Here is an 11,447-nt window from a genome sequence, read left to right on the forward strand (position 1 = left end):
AATGACCACTCAGTGTACAACAGTGTGATGAATAAGTTTTAGAAAATAACTTATTTTTCAAATTAACACCAAATGGTCAAAATGATCAAAATGCAGAATTGATTAGTTGGATTTAGAAATATGAGTGCACACCTAGAGATTGTATCTTGGCTCTAAAGTGTTTAAATATTCTGTGTCTATTAATTGATTATTTCCTTAAACAAGTATATATTGAATATAAGGTACCAGAGCATCAGATTCTCAGAATTAGGGTAACAGGATTGATTTTCTCTCTTCTCATAGATACAATTACAAGAACATACATAAGAAGAACAATTAGAAAAACGTGTAAAACATAAATACTTACAAAATAATAATGTATATGTGGCTATGGCAATCTACAAAAGGGAAGTGTATTAAACGCTCTTTTTAATGAGGACCCATGAACCTCTATATTCAACAGAAATTCTGTAAATCTCTCAAAACTGAAAATGACAGAAAAATCTGCATTTAAGTATTACTGTTAATTATTTATTAAATATGAGATCATTATTTTATAATTCATGTGATTATATAGACAGATAAAATTTTCTCTATTCTATTGCTAGGCTCAGAGGATTCCTAAGACTCCCTGGCTCCTTATGGTGGGAGGGGCATTAGCTTACATGTCATTAACTTGTAGTTTTGCTATGATCCCAATTGGCCAGAGAATTATTTAAAAATGGAGAAAGTCATGATTATTTTAATACTGCATAAATGGTAGTGGGAGATCAATGAGAAGAAAGGGGCCACCTGAAAATGGGAAAAAAAAGACTAGCATTTGAATTCTTAGAAAATGATGAGTATTTACTTCAATTTGAGGAAACATCAGAATGTAAAAATACTAAATTACTATGCATATGGGAGTCAAGTGAATACATGACTATTCCAGAGTAAGGGAGATCAGCAAGGCACAATAAACAGGGAGTTTCCCCCAACATATATCTATTAAACCAAAAACATGAAGGCCATGTGATAGAAAGGGAGCCAGCATCAGTAATCAGCAGCCTCTACAGGAAAGAGCAAAAACACAACAGCAACAACACCATGTATATCCAAGATGTACTCCAAGAAATGTTATGAGCTAAGGAAATGCTCGTTCAGTTCTTTCATTTCTGTTTCCTTTCTAGTACCAATCACGTAGTACTGTATAGATCTTATTTGTGTTGTGGTGCATTTTATGGATTACTTAGTATACAGCAAGAGTACATTATATATAATTTGGAACAATATAGGATGCTTTTAAAATCATCCAAGTTTAAATGTCAAAGGACTAGCATCTAGGTTGCACTCATGTAAATTGCAATAAAGCTCTTAGGTAGAGCATTGAGTTACTTGAACATGAATATGATTGAATAAAATACAGGTATCTAAAATATTTGCAATAAAAGCTATCATTTAGCATTAATGAATTTATGTTTAATAACCTCATTCTTGAGTTTGTTTAATGAAATTAAAGGAAATAACACAAAATCTTTGCCATTAAAACTTATCATCCACAAGAATCCAGTTCTTAATGGGCCCCTGTGATTGTCAGGAGTCTTCCTTCCAGGTTCATTCATTGTCCCATTTGGCAGACAAATTGGAGAGTACATTACATGTCTTGAATCCCATAGAAGAGCTAAAGTATGTCTAGAATCTCTAGCATAAGCCTCTTCCCAAGTTTCCAATAGTTTTCACAGTGGAATTTTAAAAAATCTCCTCACAATAATACAATGTACTTGGGGAAAAAAAAAAGAGCCTATATTTTGATTAACCAAATAAGCCAAGCCTTAAAACTGATGCCACAGTAATCATAAGAACCTGACAGAACAAATTGCTGCTTTCCTTTTTATATGATAAACTAATGATGATTAAATTATTCAAAGCCTAACCATAGTACACGAGAAAGATGGCCTTCCAGCCCAGGTTTGGGTGAATCCAATATATTTTTCTTACCTCAGCATCATCTTTTACTAAATTTTAGATAGTTTGTTCTCTGAGTAGAAATTTAATCTGAAAATTAACATATATACACATAAATTTACATATGAATGTATAAAACCAACATGTGAATATATAAATTAACATATCAATGTACAACTTGTTTTTGAAAGGTGATTTTTTTTGTAATGAAATCTATCTTTATGCATGTTTTTAAAAGCAGGATTTAAGAGGGGCAGAAAGGTTTTATTTAATGTTTGCTAACAAAGCTTTTTATCTATTAGTACTAGATTGAAAAAGTACTAATACTTTTTATATTAGTTTTGTTATCCTGCTTGTAAAGAAAAATATTGAAATAAAAAATTAAATTCATTTTAGTACTAAAACTTCACCTGACCCAGGCTAAGGTAATTTAGGAACAGTAGAACTTTATGTTTGCTATGCTGATCTCTGTTACCTGAAAGGGATTAGCATCTAAATAACAATGCAACACCCGGTGTCTTTATCATATATTATTCATGCATTTATTATTTATAAATTATTTATTTACATTTTGAATTATACTAAAATATTTATTTATATTATATATATTTATAATATAGCATCCATGTATTTATTATTAGGATCTTAATGAGGGTGGATTAAAAGTAAAGTTGAACCAATGTTCTTGAATCTTCTGTGAACTCCATTGAGAAAAACTTTGATGTGGATTTGAACCTGAGTAAGCTGGTAAGTCAGGTATTCCCAGGTTTTCTAGAGGCCAGGGCCTTTAAGACTTCTTTTTCAACTGAAATACCTGGTATGTGTGACTATTATGTGAAAATTGGCAGTGGTTTTTATCTGTGGCAAACTGGATAGAACCAACTTGTCTACCATATGAATTGATCCCATGTTGTTGCGTTTCATGTCCTCATGTTCTAAATGACTCAGCTATCCAACTCCCTCTCTCTTGGGATTTGGGTACTTGTGTTATTCTTTTATGATATATTTTTTGGCCTTGATTTTTTTCTATGTACAGTGGGAAGAAAGCCACTTACTATTTTAAAATGTTTTCTGTTTTGATTAGTAAATTGAATTACAATTTTCTTTCTTTCTTCTTGAATTGTCAGGTACAAGAAAGTTTGAGTCAACTAAAGTTCTCTTTGGGTAAAAGCCAACTTGAAAATGCATCTCAAATTCTTGACATGAAAGAAGGCTGTAAAGGCAGGAGATTGAAGACCACCTAGTGCTTTTAATATCACAGGAAAAAGTTTAGTTGATTGTGGGTATCTTTTATCCCTTTGGAAAAATAGATTTAAAATGCTAATAAAGCCCAGGCTAGTCTTCCTTTGAAAATGAAAAAGGAAATGGGGCCACAGTGTTCATTTAATAATAGATATATGCAGCTGACAGCATCCTAGGGAGCAAGGGGAAAGATGTAAATCTTTCACAATGAGGATATTAAGGACATTTTCTGGGCAAGCTAAAGGTAATGTGTACAGGGTGTAATTATAATGCTTACAGAGCAATGAAAAGTGGAAGTTGTTCGAAGAAAAAGGTATTATCAATTTTTTCCCTTTTCATGATAGAGTTCAAGTAAGCAATTCATGAAATATTTGCTAAGTGTTGAAAATATCGAGCACTTTCACTCGATAGAGTACTAGATGGCTATTTTTGATGGAATCATCCATTTATTAACCCAGTCTCTTCTGGAAAATTATCATTTCTTTTTCTTCTTTCTAGCTTTACAGATGTCTCTGTTGCTGTTTTCTCAGTTTGGCGCTATCTCTCACACACCTGAGGGGAGGGTACTCTGATGTTCTGTATTAGCAGAGCTGACATATATTCATTTAGAATTTCAGCTGTTCAACCTCTTTTCTTAGATAGTTGTGAATAGCACTGGGTAGCCTTTAGGGTCTCAGAAAGATTAGTCTTTTTTTTTTCATAGAGTCTTAGCCTGAAGGCCACTTCATTTGGTAAGTTGCCCAAGGTCAGTGGATGGTCTTACACTCGGGTATGTGTTGGTGTCACTGACTAAACTCAGTGAGTGAAAGACAGAGGCTATAAGACAGAGATGTATAGTGAGGGGGACTAGAAGGAGTTAGGAAGGGAGAGCAGGAATGGAAATGATCAAAATAACTGAAATTCTTAAAGATGAGGTAAGATTTATTTGACAATTTAAAAATGTAGACAAGATGTTAACATAATCTTAAGGATGTCGATACTACTGCAAACAAAATATTTGGCAAACTATTTCACAAAGTGGTAAACTCCTTTCGTCTTACCATATATGACACATGGATCCTTAAATTGGTTCATTCAGGATTAGCTGGTGTTACTGGGAATGGTAACATGGATGGATAACCTGGGTAACAGGTTCCTATAAACCCACCAATGCTGGGGAAACCAGGAGATAGCTACACCCTACGCCTGTGTACAGGGGCCAGAGTGAGAAATGTCAGTCTCCTTTGGTGTCCTCCTTTGACAACAGATTCCTTTGTAGTAAATTAAAGCTTCATGAACTGCAAATTCGTATCAAGAGTTGTCTGCTTGACTCTGCTAAACACCAGGACAACAGGCACAGATGCAGAGTTTAGAAGGAAGTTATGGTTAGGATCTGGTGAAGGGGCAGGAGGCGCCATGTTGGGCTGCAAAGGTGGCAAAAAGAAGCCCCTAAAACAGCCCAAGAAGCAGACCAAGGAGATGGATGAGGAAGATAAGACTTTTAAGCAGAAACAAAAGGAGGAACAGAAGAAACTTGGAGCTCAAAGTCAAGGCCGTGGGGAAGGGCCCTCTCTGGACACAGGTGAAATTAAGAAATCTGGCAAAAAGTCACATCTGAGGTGATGGTGACCTCCTCTTCCAATCCTACTTAAACATCTGGATTCCCTGTCATAACATCTTTGCCACGGAATACCTAGAATGAAGTGTTATCCCTGAGCCTGCCGTTGTACATTGTAATAAACTTTTGTAAAAAAAAAATGAATAAACTGAATAATGCAATGAAAAAGAGAAGGAAGATATGGCTTTTCTTTCCTTCATACATGCATATATGTGCAGATCTGAGTCCTGGAGAACACGAGGTTTTGTAATCCAGGACCAGGGATTGCACCAAGATCATAGGATTAGACATACTAATAAAAACAGTTAAGTCAGGGAAGGTGCTCTGAGAATGAAAACAAGGTAGTGAGAAGGGGTTTCAGTCTCTGACGACTGGCTTCATTCTTATCTTAATCTTTGTGTTGCTTCTTAGTCCCCACTTTCAAGTTACAACTCTTTTATAATTGCGTACTTGGAGGGAAGACATGGGCAAATAACTACTTCCCTTTGTGAGTTCTTTTCAATATTGGAAAAGTTGCCATTTTACCTTTCCTTTGGAATCCTGTCTCTGGTGGCTGTGAATTCTAATGCTCAAAGTTCACAGTTTTAAGGGAGCTATTGAAGCAGCTTCACACATGCACATTGTTACTTTCACTAAATACTTAAGTAAGAAAAGGACTTATCTGGCAATGCAAGGGCCAATGTTAAAATGTTATCAAATTCTTTTCACCAGTTACCCAGGTAGTCTTCCCAAGACCAGTCCTGGCCTGTCTTCTTGAGTAGTGAGAACATTTTGCATTGTACTGTCAGGTAAGAGGCAGGGTAACACCTCCCCCATGGGTGTTTTTGGAGGCAGAGAGCCAATGAGAAACTTAAACCTGGAGCACTTCCTTCTTAAAATACCGCATAAAATATTGACAGAGAGTGTAATATATGGCTTTTAATTTCAGGGTCTGGCTATAAAATTCTAACAGACGATGGAGGGAACACAAGCTAATTTAGAGCATAATTCTTGGAGGAGTTTGTTAAGCCCCAGGGCTTTGGCTTTGGTGAGCCCTTTGCTAATACTGAGCAGCTCAACATGAGACTCTGGAGAGGTTCAATCTGAATAGCATTGTATTAGGATGCTCCCTTACATTAAAATGTTCCTTTTCTATTTAGTGTTCTCTGCCTTTTCTACTAGTGAGTGAATGCACTTGGATTATTAAAAGGGTGTCTTGGTTTTTGAGCCTATCAGTCCATTAAATGAGATATTTTTATGATTAAAATATGCATTTAAAATATATTTTATAACAATCAAATGTAAAGGATAAATTAGATTCTTAATCTTCCTAATGCTGTGACCCTTTAACACAGTCAAAGTGGTTGCCATCCCCTCCAGAGCATGACAATTCTTCTCCTGATTCTTGCAAAATAGTCCTCGACCTCCATCCAATGTTTGGCCAAGGATGAGGATATCTGCATCTGTTCCAGTCAGCTGCTGGATAGAACCTCTCACAGGACTAGGCTTCTGTCTGCAAGCATAAAAGTATCATTAATAGTGTCTGGTATTTGTGCTTGCCCATGAGACGGGTTTCAAATTGGGCCAGTCATTGGTTGGCCGTTCCTTCAAGCTCTGCTCCATGTTTGTCCCTGCATTTGTTTTAGACAAGACACATTTTGGGTTGAAAATTTTGTGGGTGAGTTGATATCCTTATTCTGCCACTGAAGGTCGTGCCTGGCTACAGGAGGTGACCTCTTCAGGTTTCATGTTCTTATATTAGACATTTCAGCTAAGGTCACCCACATTGACTCCTGGGATCTTTCCACATCCCAGGTCTCTAGGACTTCCTAGAGAATCCCTCTCCCCTCCAGCAGCTGCAGATTTCCACTTATTCTCCTGACCCTCTGGGCCCCTCTCCTGTCTCTTGTCACACTCGATTCTGCCCCTGCTCTTCCCCTCCTCCATCCCTCTCCCACCAAGTTCCTCCCTTTCTCTGCCTCCTATGACTATTTTGTTCCCCTTTTTAAGTGTGACGGAAGCATCCTGTCTTAGGCCTTCCTTCTTGTTTAACTTCTTTGGACTTGGGAAGTATAGCATGACTATTCTGTACTTTATGGCTAATATCCACTTATCAGTGAGTTTATACCATTCATGTCATTTTGGGTCTGGGTTACCTCACTCAGGATGATATTTTCTAGTTCCATCCATTTGCCTGCAAAATTTATGTCTTTGTTTGTTTTAGCTGAATAGCATTCCACTGTGTAGATGAATCACATTTTTTTGTATCCATTTGATGGAGGAACATCTGGGTTATTTCCAGTTTCTGGCTATTATGAATAAAGCTGCTATGACTATAGTAGAACATGTGTCCTTGTGGTATGGTGGTGTATCTTTTAGGTATATGCCCAGGAGCAGTAAAGCTGGGTCTTCAGGTGGAACTAATTTCATTTTTTTGAGAAATCACCAGTTTGATTTCCAGGATGGTTATAAAAGTTTGCAATCCCACCAGCAATGGAGTGTGTTCCTTTTTCTCCACATCCATGAAAGCATATGCTGTCACTTGAGGTTTTGATCAGGATTAGCTATTCTGATTGTCCAACAGAATTGACTAAGCTGCACCCCTGGGAGCTCTCAGAGACTGAGCCACCAACTACAGATCATACACAGGCTCAAATGAGGCACTGGATACAGAGGTAGCAGATGGGCAGCTCAGTCTGAATGTAGGTCACCCAATAACTGGAGAGGAGGATCACCCTAAAGCTGTAGCCTGACTGTGGTATTCTTCCACCAGCAGGGCAGCTGTTCAGTGAGAAGATGAACGTAATTTGGCAGAGACTTGATAGGCATAGAGGTTGTGTTGCTTAACTGCTTTTTATTCTTAGCAGTATTATGAGCAAAGGCAGTTAAAATGTTCATGGTGTTCATTTATCGCTATTATTGGGGTCTCAAATCTATTCCTCCCATTTGTTTTTATTGTTATCCTCTCTAGCACTTTTTATTCACTCTTCTTTACAAACCTGTTTTAGTGTTACGTACCCCAGTACTGTTGAAGCGAAATCAGGAGAATCAGAAATTCAAGACCAGGCCAGAATGGGCTATATGCGGAGATATCTCTCAAAGGATAAACAAAACAAAACCAACAAGAAAAAGCAGCAAAGAGAGAGAAAGGAAAGAAAGAAAAGAAAGGAAAGAAAGAAGAAATCTTATGTCAACTCAAATATAAGAAGAATAAGTCCTTCACTCGTCCACATATCAGCAAATCTATATCTTTTCTTTGTCATCCTTCCTGTGACAGCCTCTGCTTGGCATCTTTCTAAAACAACAGAGCATTTAGCAATGCCAAGGGAGATTAGCACATGAAAGAGAAAGAGAAGAAGAGGAAGCAGAAGCAGAAGCAGAAGCAGCAGCAGCAGCAGAAAAGAAGAAGAAGAAGAAGAAGAAGAAGAAGAAGAAGAAGAAGAAGAAGAAGAAGAAGAAGAAGAGAGACAGAGAGACAGAGAGATAGACAGAGACAGAGAGACAGAGAGAGAGGGATTGATTCACCTTTTGAAATCTAGAGTTGTGTGAGAAATTTGGAGTTTATATTTAAAAAAAATATCTCTTTTTAAATAGCCAAGTTCTGGAATCTTGTTCGTGCTAATTATATATTCTTATATGTGAATTTTGTACAACCCATCGTCTTTGAACTCAAAATCTACATTTATATCTTTCTTTTATCATTTATCATGTATCTCATTATCCATAACTGCTCAAAGGTAACTATGATTTGATTGTCTTCCAGCCATTCCTTTAGAACCTTCTAGCAAGATCTAGGCCAGATGCTTTTCTCTTATTTGGGGCTTCAGAGCTTTTTTTGCTAATATTTTTCTTCTAACCAACTAAGAATCCTATGGAGTGGAAAATTGAAAATTGAATTATTCTACTATATTTTTAGGAATTCATATGGTATTGTTAACACAATCAACATACCTCTTCCTTGAACGTTCAGAATAAAACAAACGACACTTTATAAATTTTCCTTTGCTCATTTATTAGTAGGATCCTTTATATTACAGGTAATAATGATATTGAGTTCATAATTCTGTTGAGAAGGTTCATAGGGTAAGGACCGAAAGGTACTTAGCAAAGAGCAGGGCACATTGAAATTTCAGCTAAACTACCTTGGTATAAATGAAATACATATTGTTTGGGAGTGAAGGGAACACAGTAAGGGAATATTCCTTATCTATGGAGACCTGCAGTTTCAGGAGATTAAGCTATCACCTATACAAAACCCTGTGCATTGACTGCGTTTGTGTGGCATTTGCTTATAGACCTTCTACAGTAGTTTGGTACTCATGAGAACTGATAGCTAATGCAACTTAGAGGAGTTTAGCCATACAAAGACAGAAAACAATCTCAAAGTTTCCAGCTATGTATGACCTTTAATTATGTGTTTGGGAAATATTGGATCCCCACCCCCTCTGTGTGTGTGTGTGTGTGTGTGTGTGTGTGTGTGTGTGTGTGTTTGTCTTCCTTTCCCTCGCTTTCTCTCCCAAGTCTTACCTCAAATGCCTTCTCTGTGATTGCTATTTCTAGCACTACCTGTTGAGCATTTATTTCCTCTCCTGTTTATCCCCTCCCTTTGTAAACATGAATTGCATATCTGAGCTTGTAGCTAAATGGGCTCTCTCCTTGTTGAGAATATATTAAGATCCGTTGATTTCTCTGGTCTAATGTCAACTGTAGACTACTGTAATAAAGGCCATGCTGTACAAATTGTCCCGGCCCAGATATGTCCAACTGGGAGCGAAACAACTTAACATTGAGTAGACAACATGGCGCTTTTCTAGTCTCAGACTAGTATGACATTTTGGATAGCTGGTGAAAATTTTTATCATAATCATACATGAACAATGATGTTTCAGCATACTCTGTCATTGTAAATATTGAAAGCCAGATACAATAAATACATAGTTATATCCATAAGATAAAATACTAAATACTAACATGAATAAGTAAATCTGTGTAGCAACAGAAATGCTTCCATAACTTATTGCTAAGTTGAAAAAAACTGGAGAGTATTAATAAAACCTGATCCTGTGTTTGTGTACACAGGCATATGTGCAAAAAGGTAGGTCTTCAAGTCTAGAAACTAAATCGCTGACAGAGCTAACCCATGAACATTATGAAGCAAGGTCAAAGGAGGACAGAAATGTTCACTTTAACATTACAGTGCAAGATTTGTATGTTTAAAAGCAAGAAGTATTATGTTAATTAAAAGTAAAATCCATCAAATAAAAGCTGATTTTTGTCTCTATTTACATACTTGACACTTATTCATTGGTTGATTTAAAAGGTATTTCAAAAATTGACTTAGACTTAAAACTAATTACATGTTCCCACTCATAATGTTGTATCTGATGATAAAAATGAGCTAATGACCTTGGTACTATAGATTCAATTTCACATGTAGGAGACAAGATTAACATATAAACTTCATAGTATGAATTCATAATATGAATTTTATCAATTTAAGTTATATTAAACTCAAGAATAAGGGAAGGCACTTAAATTATGCAATTTCTACCTTGAAAGCCTTACATGGATATTTGCAAGGAAAGAAATATCCAAGAGAACAATAAAATAGCAAAGTAGACTTTGGATACTAAATAACTGAATATTTGAATGAAGAGTGGAATAGTCCACCACCCAGCATATCTGCATCATGTTCACCTATGCTTTGTTGATTTTAATTATGTTGACCATGGACTGGTTAAGGACACTTGTGTGTGTGTGTGTGTGTGTGTGTGTGTGTGTGTGTGTGTGCGCGCGCACGTGCGTCTCTACACGTGTGTGCACTTGAGTGAGTGTGCATGTGTGTTTTTGTGTGTAGTATTTGCATATAAAAGAGGAAGATAATGATTCAAGAGAGAGGGATAAATTGAAGATGAAGGAAAGGAACAATGTGACAAGGGGAGCTGAGATCATCAGAAGCAGACTGGAGAGCTCAGAGGGTTACAGAATGGTCTAGTCACTTATCTCTTGAGTTCATTTCTCCTTGTTTCAGGAGCTTAGATTCTGCTTCGAGGTTAGAGAAGGTGAACTTGAGAGAATCTAGAACCTAAAGGAGATGACAGCAGTTATCAGAAATAAAATACTGATGGAAAATGACTTAATCATGTATGAATTGAAAAAAAGATAATGGGACAATATTTGCCATTCTACAGGAAGGGAACATTCAAATTCAAACTTCCATTCAGTAAGTAAAATCCCCCAAGAATATTTTTAGCTCATAATAATTGTGCTTAAGTACTTCTTGTGGAATGAAATTTCATTCCTTCACACACACACACACACACACACACACAGAGAGAGAGAGAGAGAGAGAGAGAGAGAGAGAGAGAGAGAGAGAGAGAGAGAGCGTTCCTGGAACACGAAGGTAAGATTCTATTTTGAACACACTACAAACTTCACAGAATTTGGGGGAACCCTGCCAGAACTGACCTGAAAGCAGGACTCTTCCATGAGTATGAGAATTCTTATAGTTACAGATAACCATACCTCTCAGCCCTCATCAAAGAAGTTCATTTCTATAGCACATAGAAATTATTACAAAAATCTGCAACTAGTCTAAAATGGAGAGAACAACTGTCTGTGGGGTTCCAAGCTCTGACTAATAATATGCCAACAATGTTATTCCTACATCTAAGAGTCAAAGATCATCCTGAAAGAGGGGGCAGAA

This window comes from Rattus norvegicus, chromosome 19 (genome assembly GCF_036323735.1).
Source record: "Rattus norvegicus strain BN/NHsdMcwi chromosome 19, GRCr8, whole genome shotgun sequence".
NCBI lineage: Eukaryota > Metazoa > Chordata > Mammalia > Rodentia > Muridae > Rattus > Rattus norvegicus.